This window comes from Monodon monoceros, unplaced genomic scaffold (assembly GCF_005190385.1).
Source record: "Monodon monoceros isolate NGI ecotype Baffin Bay Population unplaced genomic scaffold, NGI_Narwhal_1 Super_Scaffold_13, whole genome shotgun sequence".
Classification (NCBI taxonomy): Eukaryota; Metazoa; Chordata; class Mammalia; order Artiodactyla; family Monodontidae; genus Monodon; species Monodon monoceros.
In genome coordinates this window covers 22841333-22852420 of record NW_021703769.1, presented here as the reverse complement: position 1 = coordinate 22852420, position 11088 = coordinate 22841333, and positions in this window count along the sequence as shown.

Genomic DNA, 11088 nt, shown 5'->3' with positions numbered 1-11088 from the left:
CTAATGTTCCACCTCCAAATATCATCACATCGGGGGTTAGGGCTTCAACATATGAATTTGGGGCGGGGAGGAACACAAACATTCAGTCCATAGCAGGCTCTCACAACATGAAGCTGGATCTCAGCCAGTGTGGGCAGTGGAGCTACCCCAGGGCAGGGGCTCTCAGGGGTCTGGGAAAAGAGACAGCAACAAGTTGCATGGAGTACTTATACCTCATTTACTTATTCATTCATTCAACAAGTATTTATTGAATACTATGTGCCAGGTACTGTGCAGGGCCTTCAAAGAGCTTAGATAGATGGGCTCCAGGAATCCTTGTCTGTGCCTCTCAACTCTGGTCCTATCAAGGCCAGTCACTGACTACCAATTGCTTTCTTTTTGGACAACGTGAACAGCTGAAGGTGGAAGAGCTATTATAGTGCAGTGGGTCTGAAAGAGTGATCACCTAAGAATTTGTTAGAAATGCAAATTCTTGGGCTCTACCATAGATGAGCTGAATCAGAAACTATTATTACTCTATGTTTTACCAAGCCCTCCCAGTGGCGTTGATGTGTACTAAAGTTTCAGAACCACTAGTGGAGTGATTGAGTGTGTTAGCTCTGGTGTCAGACTGTCCACACTGGAATCTCTACTATGTAAGAGCTGTGTGACTTGTGCAAGTTAATGCATCTTTCTGTGCCTCATTTGCATAATCAGTATAATTACGATCACTTTAAACCCTTTTTGAGAGCATTAAGTCATATAAAGAAGTTAGCACATAAGTTCAGTTCTAGGAATGTATCCTGTAGACCTATTCTAGCATATGCTGGATGATGTATGTTCAGGATATCCATGGATGCATTGTTTATGATAGAAAAGAAACACCCTAAATATCTATCCATAGGGGACTGGTTTAATAAATCATGGTCCTGCCATATGAAGAATGAGGCAGCTCCTTATAGACTCATATAAAAAGATCCCCAGAATTTTCAAGTCAAAAAAGCAAGGTACAGAACGGTGTGTCTAGTATGCTCCCATTTGCATAAAGAAAAAGAATCTATAGAATCTTTAAAAATGCATGGATTATCTGTGAAAGCATACTCAGGATACAGCGGGACAAGAAATGGGTGGCTGGAAAGAGGGGAAGGAGGGAAATTTATTTTTACCATATGTATATCTTTTTATGACTTAAAATTTGCAGTATGTACATGCATTTTCTGTTCACAAAAATGAAGTTTTTTAAAAAAGGAACTACTTAGCATAGTGCCTGGCAGCAGTGGTGGTGGCAGTGACAGCTCTAAGCAGATGAATCATTGCAGAAATGCAGCCCAGAGGCGTCCAGGGTGTGGCCACGGCCTCTCCTCCCTTCATTTTCTATAGTCCATGTTGCCCCATTAGAGAATCCTTGCACTTCAGAGATGGAAAGGGCCTTAAGATTCTCTGGTATAATGATTTTATTTTAAAGATGAAGAAACCAAGCCCCAAGAGAGGCCATAACCAGCCCAACTTCTCCCAGAGGACTGAGGCTCAACCTGAGGCCTCTTTTGTAAGATCTTAAGACTAAGCTTTCAAAAATTTTGCCTTTAGAACCTCATCACCACTCTGCTTGGAAACCGTAAGGACTCCTCCACATGGCTGTTAAGCCTAGTTGAGGTTTAGTTCCTAACCAAACTTTCTAGCCTTGTTTTCCACCTTCTCCTGTGTTAATTCTCTACCCTAGTCAGATAGGTCTCTTCATTTACCCCCAAATGCTGCTGCTTTCCAGACACCACAACTTGCCAGTTCTGTGCTCTGTCTGAAATACCTCTCTCCTTCCTATTTGTGGAGATTCTACCTACACCTACACACTGTGGCAGAATCACACCTAAATCACACTTCCTCTAGGAAGTCTTCCCTGATTACTCAAGCTCACGGAGCTCTCTTTCCCCTCTGAACGAATTTTAAAATTTCTTGTAAAACATCTACTTCTTAAGAGGGGAATAGGATGGTTCTCTGCTCCTTGAACAATGGGAAGTGGACTAAGATAGAGCCAGCTCCTTATCCTGACTCCATTTCTGGAGAAAAGTGGGTAAATGACCTTGGCCCTCCTTATTGTCTCAGGGAAGCCCTGGGTGAGGATGCCACTGAGCCAGCCCAGAGCCAGGACCCTGTCTGCAGAAACTGCTGGGCCTGTTCCTACCCTGATGTTTACTTGGCCAGGAGACCCAGCGTGATGAAACCCGGCCCTGTTGCCGAGCACCTTGGGAGGCCTCCCTCCAGGGTCCCTCTGTGCTCAGACAGTGGCCCTTTGTGGAGCAGAGGAGCAGGACTGAAAGTGGAGCCGCTGGAAACCCTTCCTCCTCGCCCCACCCCCCCGCCACCCGCCCCCGGCAGTCATGGACCATCCTGCGCCTGGGTGGCCTCTGTGCAAGCCCACAGCTGGGGAAGTGAGGTAGGTCCTCCAGGCAGCCAGCTAGGCTGGAAGGGCATGGAGGGGTCCCGCCAGGATGGCCTGCTGAAACACAGGCTGCTTCTAATGGAGCTCTCCAAAGAGGAGACTGGTCCCCCTGCAGGCCAGAGCGACACTTTCACCATTCCCACCACTGCCAAATATGCCCCTAGGATTTAGGGCTGGCCCTCCCTTCTGACGTAAGTTGTCCCTTCTGCCCCTGTTTCACTGGACCCTACGCTCACTCGGGGGTGGGGTTTGGGGAGTGGGGGATGGGAGGGCAGATTGGGAATGCTTAGATGTCCTCCCAAACCTGGTGGGTAGGAATCAAGGGGAGGGACTAGTGACCACAGGAAGGAAGGTCACGTGTGGTATAGGTGAAAGTGCAATCACTGGTCGGAGGTCAGGAGGCCTAGTACTCTAGTTCCTGCTCAGCCGCTGACTTGCTGGGTGACCATAGCCAGTTGCTTTCCTTTCCTGTGCCCCTGTGTCACTTTCCCAGCTGCAAACTTATGGAGGCAAACTTATGGAGAGTAGATGAATGTCAAAGACTTTTGCAGTTCTGATGTTTCAAAATTCTGTGATCACAGGCAGGAAAAGGAAGAGCTAGGCGTGGGTTGGAGGTAGGTAACTGACACAGTACTCTCCGTGGATTCACCAGCAGTCGCTAAGCAGCCTCTTCTCTGCCTCCAGGATTCCTTCCCCCTCTTGTTTCCACCCCACTTTGAGGGCTTCTTGTGATGAGATCTAGAAGCTGTTTGATTTGGATTTGTTTTATCCCATATTTTGCCCTCAGAGGGAGGGGACTGTGCACAGAGCAGGAAGGGGGTCAGGAAATAAAAGAGAGAAGAAAAGAGGTAAGGGTGGTGGGATTTCCTTGGTGGCACAGTGGTTAAGAATCCGCTTGCCAGTGCAGGGGACACGGGTTCGAGCCCTGGTCCGCGAAGATCCCACATGCCGTGGAGCAATTAAGCCCATGAGCCACAACTACTGAGCCCATGCACTGCAACTACTGAAGCCTGTGTGCCTAGAGCCCGTGCTCTGCAACAAAAGCCACCGCAATGAGAAGCTCACTCACCTCAACGAAGAGTAGCCCCCGCTCACTGCAACTAGAGAAAGCCTGCGTGCAACAAGGAACACCCAACACAGCCAAAAATAAAATTAAAAAATACAAAATAATAAATAAATAAAATTTAAAAATAAAAGAATGACATAGCCATAGGACATGACAAAAACTAGTTAGAACCAAGTAGGTCCAAGATGGTGGAAGATTCAACTTCCAGTAAACCTTGAGCCTCATTATATGCTCATTGTAATATATTAGCATACTAAATGACACACCACTAGCACCAGGACAGTTCTGAGGTTAACCATAAAAGGTCAAAACATGGGCGGTGTCCCAATTCCTGGAAATCTCCACCCTTTCCCTGAAATAGTTGGAATAATCCTCCCACTCATTAGCCTATGAAATTACCCAGCCCATAAAAACTAACCACCCATATTTTGGGGCCTCTTGTCTTCTGAGATGGCCCATACTCTGACTGTGGAGTGTGTTTCTCTCTAAATAAATCCACTTCTTGGACTTCCCTGGTGGCGCAGTGGTTAAGAATCCGCCTGCCAATGCAGGGGACATGGATTCGATTACTGGTCCAGGAATATCCCACATGCCTTGCCTGTGCTCTAGAACCCGTGCTCCCCAACAAGAGAAGCCACCATAGTAAGTCCGCGCACCACAACGACACAACTAGAGAAAGCCCGTGCACAGCAACGAATACCCAAATCGGCCAAAAAAAAAAAAAAATCCACTTCTTACCTATCACTTTGTCTCTCACTGAATTCTTTCTGCGATGAGACATAAAGAACCTGAGCTTCATTAAGTCCAGAGACCAAGTGTGTGATCTCAATTAAGAGATGGTAGGTTGGGCTTCCCTGGTGGTGCAGTGGTTGAGAATCCATATGCCAATGCAGGGGACACGGGTTTGAGCCCTGGTCCGAGAAGATCCCACATGCTGTGGAGCAACTAAGCCCGCGAGCCACAACTACTGAGCCCACATGCTGCAACTACTGAAGCCCACGTGCCTAGAGCCTGTGCTGCACAACAAGGGAAGCCACCACAATGAGAAGCCCGTGCACCACAGTGAAGAATAGCCCCCGCTCATTGCAATTAGAGAAAGCCTGTGCGCAGCGACGAAGACCCAGCACAGCAACAAATAAATAAATTTATATATAAAAAAAAAAAGACAGTGGGTTCTGGCTGGGTTCGAGTCCCGGCCTATGGGTTCAAGTCCCATCTGAGTCGCATGGTTTCATAACCATATGAGTCAATTCCTTATAATAAATCTATCTCTCTATCTATCTATTGATATAGACATAGATATATAGAATATATATGCTACTGGTTCTATTTCTATGGATAACCCAGAGTAATACAATTTGTGATTTTTATGTCTTGTTTAAGAAATTCTTCTGTATCCTGAAGTCCTAAATATGATTTTCTTTAGTTACTTCTAAAGATTTTAAGGTTTTGCTTTTCAAATTTAGGTCTTTAATCCAACAGGTTATTACTATGTATGCTATGAGGTAGGAATCCAATTTAATTGTTTTCCAAATGAATAACCAATTGTTCAGTATCACTTAAAAATAATCCATCTGTATTAATTTCCTAGGGCTGTCATAACAAATTAGCACAAATTGGGTGGCTTAAAACAACAGAAATTTATTCTCTCACAGCTCAAGAGGCCAGAAGTCCAAAATCGAGGTGTGGACAGAGTTGGTTCCTCATGGGGGGAGGGAGAAAATATCCATGCCTTTCTCCTAGCTTCAGGTGTTTGCCAGCAATCCTTGGTGTTCCTTTGCTTGTAGACACATCACAGTAGTCTCTGCCTCCATCTTCACATTGCCTTCTTTTTGTTTCTATGTGTTTTCTTATATGGAGAGCAGTCATTGGATTTAGGGCACACTCTAAATCCAGGATGAGTTAATCTTGAGAACCTTGACTAATTACATCTGTAAAGATCCTATTTCCAATAAGGTCATATTCTTTTTTTTGGGGCTGTATTGGGTCTTCGTTGCTGCACACGGGCTTTCTCTAGTTTCAGTGAGCAGGGGCTATGCTTCGTTGCGGTAAGCAGGCTTCTCACTGTGGTGGCTTCTCTTGTTGTGGAGTACGGGCTCTAGAGTGTAGGCTTCAGTAGTTGTGGAGCTCGGGCTTAGCTGTTCCGAGGCATGTGGGATCTTCCCGGACCAGGAATCGAACCCGTGTCCCCTGCACTGGCAGGCGGATTCTTAACCAGTGTGCCACCAGGGAAGTTCTAAGGTTATATTCTGAGGTTCTAGGTAGAAATGAATTTTGGGGGGATACTATTCAACCTGTGACACCATCCTTTGCGAGGCTTTTGCAAATGTCATTTCTGTTGTATATCAAATGTCCATATATGTATGGGCAGAGTGATCATTTTATAATGCAATTTCTGATGAAATGGTTATACATTTTTCACAAGATCATCTTATTTAATCCTCACAACAGTTTTATGAGGTAAGTACTACTAAAATCACTAGGTTATGCTAAGTTATGATGTGATAACAAACAACCCCCAAATCTCAGTGGCTTACAACAAAGTTTTCTCCCTCAGATTACACATAGATAGCTGTGGGGCAGCTGTGTGTTGGCTGCAGCTCTGCTTTCTGTGTCTTTTCACTCTAAGGTCCAGGCTGAAGGCACAGCCCCCATCCAGGTCATGCCATTCCAGTGGCAGAGATTAAAGAGTTTGATTTTAGACTAAAAACATGCAATGGTTCTTCAAGTTTCTGCCTAGAACGGGCATATATCTCTCCAGCTCAAATTCCACTGGCCAAAGTAAGTCATGTGATCAAGTCTGGCATTGGTCTGGGGAAGTGTACTCCTTCCTCTGGAGTCACATGGCAACTGGCTAGAATGTGTAAGCTTACTGGGAAGGGGGAGAGCAAATAATAGGAGACAATGATATCTCTCCCAGAGGGGTTAAGTAACTTGCCCAAGGTCAAATAGCTGAGAAGGGACAGAGCCAGGATTCAAACTCAGGCAGTCTTTCTCAAAGCCATAGTGCACTCCATACCTCCCTATTGCCTGCTAGATGGTGTGCAAATACATCTAAGCTTTAGCGCTTCTGCCTGTGCGTTCCTGCAGCCTGGAGTGCCCCTCTACCTCTGCATGTTCAGCTTACCCTTTAAGACTCCACTGTGATCTCAACTCCTTTGTGAACTTCTCTCCTTGGAATTCATCACCACGTACCCCCATCACTCTTTATAAGTATATATTATTTTGTACTCACTGTCCTATCCCCTCTGAAGGGTGGGAATGCATTCTGATTTCTCACGTCTCTTCTGCCCCCCCGGGGTTTGCACAGTGTCCCCTAAATGTTTGCAGTATTTGGGGATGAGATGAGTGGGGGGGGCCTGAGCTGCACCTGGGCCGTGCTCCTGGGGATGAGAACACTTGGCCTACTTTTCCACCCTTCTAACCTAAGCTTAGCACCTGATGCTCCGGTGACTGGCAGGTCAGCTCTGCATGACTCACTCTGTAAGCCTTCAGCACTGTCACCTCGAGGCCCTGGGCTGGGGTGTGTGTGGGCTGGTGGTGGTGAGTGAGGAGATGGGAGTTAACTTTTGCCTTTCAGAAATCCCCCCCTCCCCATGCCCCAGAAAAAGGACAAGTAAAAGTCCTTCTCTTAAATGGTCTGGGCAAGTCCCTACTGATCAGGCCTAGGAAGACTGGGGAGGCCCTGGAAGGTGCAGGGAAGGAGGAAGGCACTGCTGGGTCATAGGAGAGGAACAGAGAACAGGAAAGAGTGTGAACTGCACATTGAAAGCCTTTACTAACTTGTCCAAGTGACTTAATTTAACCTTTCCGAGCTTCCGTTTTCCCAGCTGTACCCTAGAGACCGTACTCATCTTGCCCTCTTCCCTAAGCTGTTGTAAAAAATACATAGTAAAATGCTAGAAGCCTCTAGGAATGCAGGCTTGACATCACACAGACCTGTATTGGAATCCCCTTCATAAACTATGCAACTGTGGGAAAATTGCGAATCTCCATGAGCCACGGTGTCCTCATCGATAACATGGGGATAATAATTCGAGCTACCTCCCAGGGTGAGAAAGCTATGTAAGTGCTTAGCACACAGTGCTCAATAATATTGGCTGTTTTCATATGCATAGATGATACTTATTATTTAAGGGAAGGACCACAACCGGTGTCATTTGGGAACATTAAAAGGAGGGGAACAGAGTCTAACTTTTCCTAGAACTGATTGCTTCCCTTAGCCAAGTGTGAGGTGTGGCTCAAAGGAATGAGGAAGCAGTTCATGTGGTGACAGCACACAGCAGGCTGTCTTCACAGATCTTCGGGGAGGAGTAGAGAGGTTAGCTGACGCTCCCCAAAGATCAGAGGTCCTTGTCCCCTGAGCCCACCCCCTACACATGCAGTCCATTGACTCCTTCTTGTCCCCTCCTACCAATCTAGTCACCAAGTTCTGGGGAGGCCGCCTTTGTAATAATAATGATAGTATGAGCCTAGTGATACTGTTCCTTTGAAGTGTATAAAGGCTGTCTACTACATTTTCCCAGTTAGCCTTCATAATCTCTCTCCCATAAACAGAATCCAGAGCTAGCAGGGACTTGGAGATTATTCTGCATTTCATAGATGGGGAAACTGAAGTCCAGAGAAGGGAAGGGATTTACCCCATACCCCACAATAAGTTAATGGCAGAGGCAGAACTAAAACCTGTAGCTCCTGACTTCCAGCCCAGGGCCAGTGCTTCTGTCACCACACACCTGTCCTTGGCCTTCCATTCCCACTGCCACCTAATGGACCACTGCAATGGTTCCTAACTGGTCCTCCCTGCCTCTGGTCCCTTCATATCAATCTGTTCTATACATACAGCCAGGTAACTGTCTGGAAGCATGGCCTTGATCTTGTCTTTCCCCTTCTAATAGAACTTGCTCATTTTTCGGTTTGAAGGGTCACCTGATTCCTAGTTCAGCCTCCAGTTGAAGACCCAATCTTTCTTTGAATACATTTATTGGCAGGGAGTTCATCACTCCCAGGGTGGTCCATTGTTTTCTTGGATCGTGTTGACTGTTAGAGATCTTTATAATAAGCGGAAGTTCTCCTCCTGGATGTCCACACACCGGAGCTGAGTGGAATTCTTTCACATCCATTTGCCAGCAAAGTTGTGTTTAATGTGAGCCAGGTCCTGGGTGGATTAAGTGCTGAGGGGAACAGAAAGAGGAATTAGACGTGGAGAGGGGGGCTCAGGGGTTCGCAGAGTTTCTAATTTTGTTTACTAGACCTAAATGATAAGAAACAAATCAAATCCCCTTTCTGTATGACAGCCCTTCAGATGTTTGGAGACAGCCACTATATCCTCCAGTGCTTTACCTTCTCAGGGATATTTAACTCATTCACCACACAACATGGCATCCAGGTCCTCAGCATCTGGTCTCTTCTAGACTTGCTCCAGCGTGACAGTGTACTCCTTGGAACGTGGGGCTGAGTTGAGCCCCGTGGTCCAGGTGTGACCAGCCCAGGGCAGCACAGAACCTCTAACAGAGCCTGACAGAGTTAGAACCGCAGAGGTTCTGCTCTGTGGCGTGTGGGATCTTCCCAGACCAGGGATTGAACCCGTGCCCCCTGCATTCGCAGGTGGATTCTTAACCACTGCGCCATCAGGGGTGTCCCTCCTCTTCTTCCTTTTTTCTTTCCTCCTTCCCTCCCTTCCTTCTTTCTTTTTTGGCAGCCACATTGCATTGTTGAGCTTGAGGTCAATTCAAACCTGTAAGTCATTTTCACCGGAACTGCTCTTAATCTAGGTTCTCTCTATCCTGTATTTTGGGCATTTGTCCAATATGGCAGCCACTAGCCCCATGTGACAATTTACATTTAAAGTACTTAAAAAGAAAAAAAGGAAAAAAAAGTTAAAATTAAAAATTTTAAATTAATTGAAATTAAAATTTTAGTTTCTCAGTTGTAGGAGCTACATTTTAGGGGCTCAACAGCCACAGGTGGCTAGTGGCTACTACATCAGACAATGCCAATTTAGGACATTTCCATCATCACAGAAAGTTTTGTGGGACTGCTGTGGTTTGGACTGAAGGGCAGGAGTTTACATTTATCCCTTGTGGTACCTCATCTTGTTAGTTCCAGCTCAGCTCCAAGGCTGCCGAGACCTTTTGGAAACTAATTTTGGTTTCTGGAGTGTTTGAGGGCCCTCCCAACTTCCTGATGGCTGTAGATATGATTAGCGTTTCATGCCTTATTCTGCTTCATCTAAAACCACTGATAAAAATGCCCAGCACAGCAGACAGAGCTGCAACCAAGCCCTGCACACGGCCCTCTGCACTCCAGCCTCAGTCATGCAATAGTTTAACAGATGAGCCTATATTCCAGGCCCTGTGTACTGGGTACCGGGTACACATAGCGAGACAGAAGACGGCAAGTAAAGAGTCATGCTGCGGTGGGTGCCCTAAGAATTCAAATGCCTTTGCCTCGCATTCAGGCCTGCTTCTCTCTGGCCTGTGGTAGTTAAGTGCAGGCTTGGGAATCAGCTTCCTGGGTTTGGATCCTGGCTCTGCCAGTTTATAAACTATGTAATATCTTTGTGTTTCAGTTTCCTAAAAAATAACCTCCATCCCACAGTGTTGTTATAGGATTAAATGAGTTAGTGCAAGTAAAGCTCTTAGAACAGTGCCTGGAATACAGTAAGTGCTCCAAACACATTAGCTATGATTAGTTCTCATGATTAATTATAATTTTCCCCTGGACAAGCCATACTCAGTCCTGCTTTGGGGTCTCAGTGCCCTCACTTCTGCCCTCTTTTAGTTTGTGGAAGTCTTTCCAGGCCCAAACTAGGCCTGCCCTCCTTGATTTCTTATGTTTTTAGCTGCTCACCTGGCACTTAGTATCCTATACTGGAGGGGGGATCGCAGTGAAGAACTTGAATAGTTGTTGGGCTTCATCTTGGTTCTGCGCTGCCTGCTGGAGAGACCTAGGACAAGCTTTCATCTATAAAATGGGGATGATCACAGCTGCTGTATAGGACCACGGTCAGGGCTAAGTGAGACAAACTAGGTGAGAGTTCCTGCACTTAGTAGGCCTTTTCATCCAGTAAAACCTCTGAAAGTGCTTCTTCCACGTCTCTGTGTTTTATGTAGTATCTAACAAAGGAGGTCAGGCTCATTATTCCCTGCAGCTCTGGAGGGCCTGTCCCTGTCCCAGGAGCCCTGGGCAGGAATTCCCCGTTTCTTCTTCTATGTAATGTGGATACCTAATCTGTTCCCCACCTTCTCCTCGCTGCTATCTCAGGCTTGCTGACCTTGGGGTGGTTCCTCCCCCCCCAGCCTCAGTCTTTACTAGGACCTGAAGGAGCACCTATAAGGGCAGTGGTGATTTTAACTCTAATTTAGGAAAGCTCTTTACTTTGGGCCTGCCTACGATTGTGGAGGGTGGGCGTCGGCGCCCAGAGCCAGGGCCCAGCCCTTGGGGATCCCCTCCGCAAGGGTCCAGAGGTATCGCCACCTGAGGTGGGGTTGGAACGCGCGGCGCGGTCTTCCTCGAGCTCGGGCCGCGGGAACAATGGGAGGGCGGCGGGGAGGCGGGTGGGCGTCGGCCAGGTCAGGGCTGGAGGTGGAGGAGGCCGGCGAGCTGG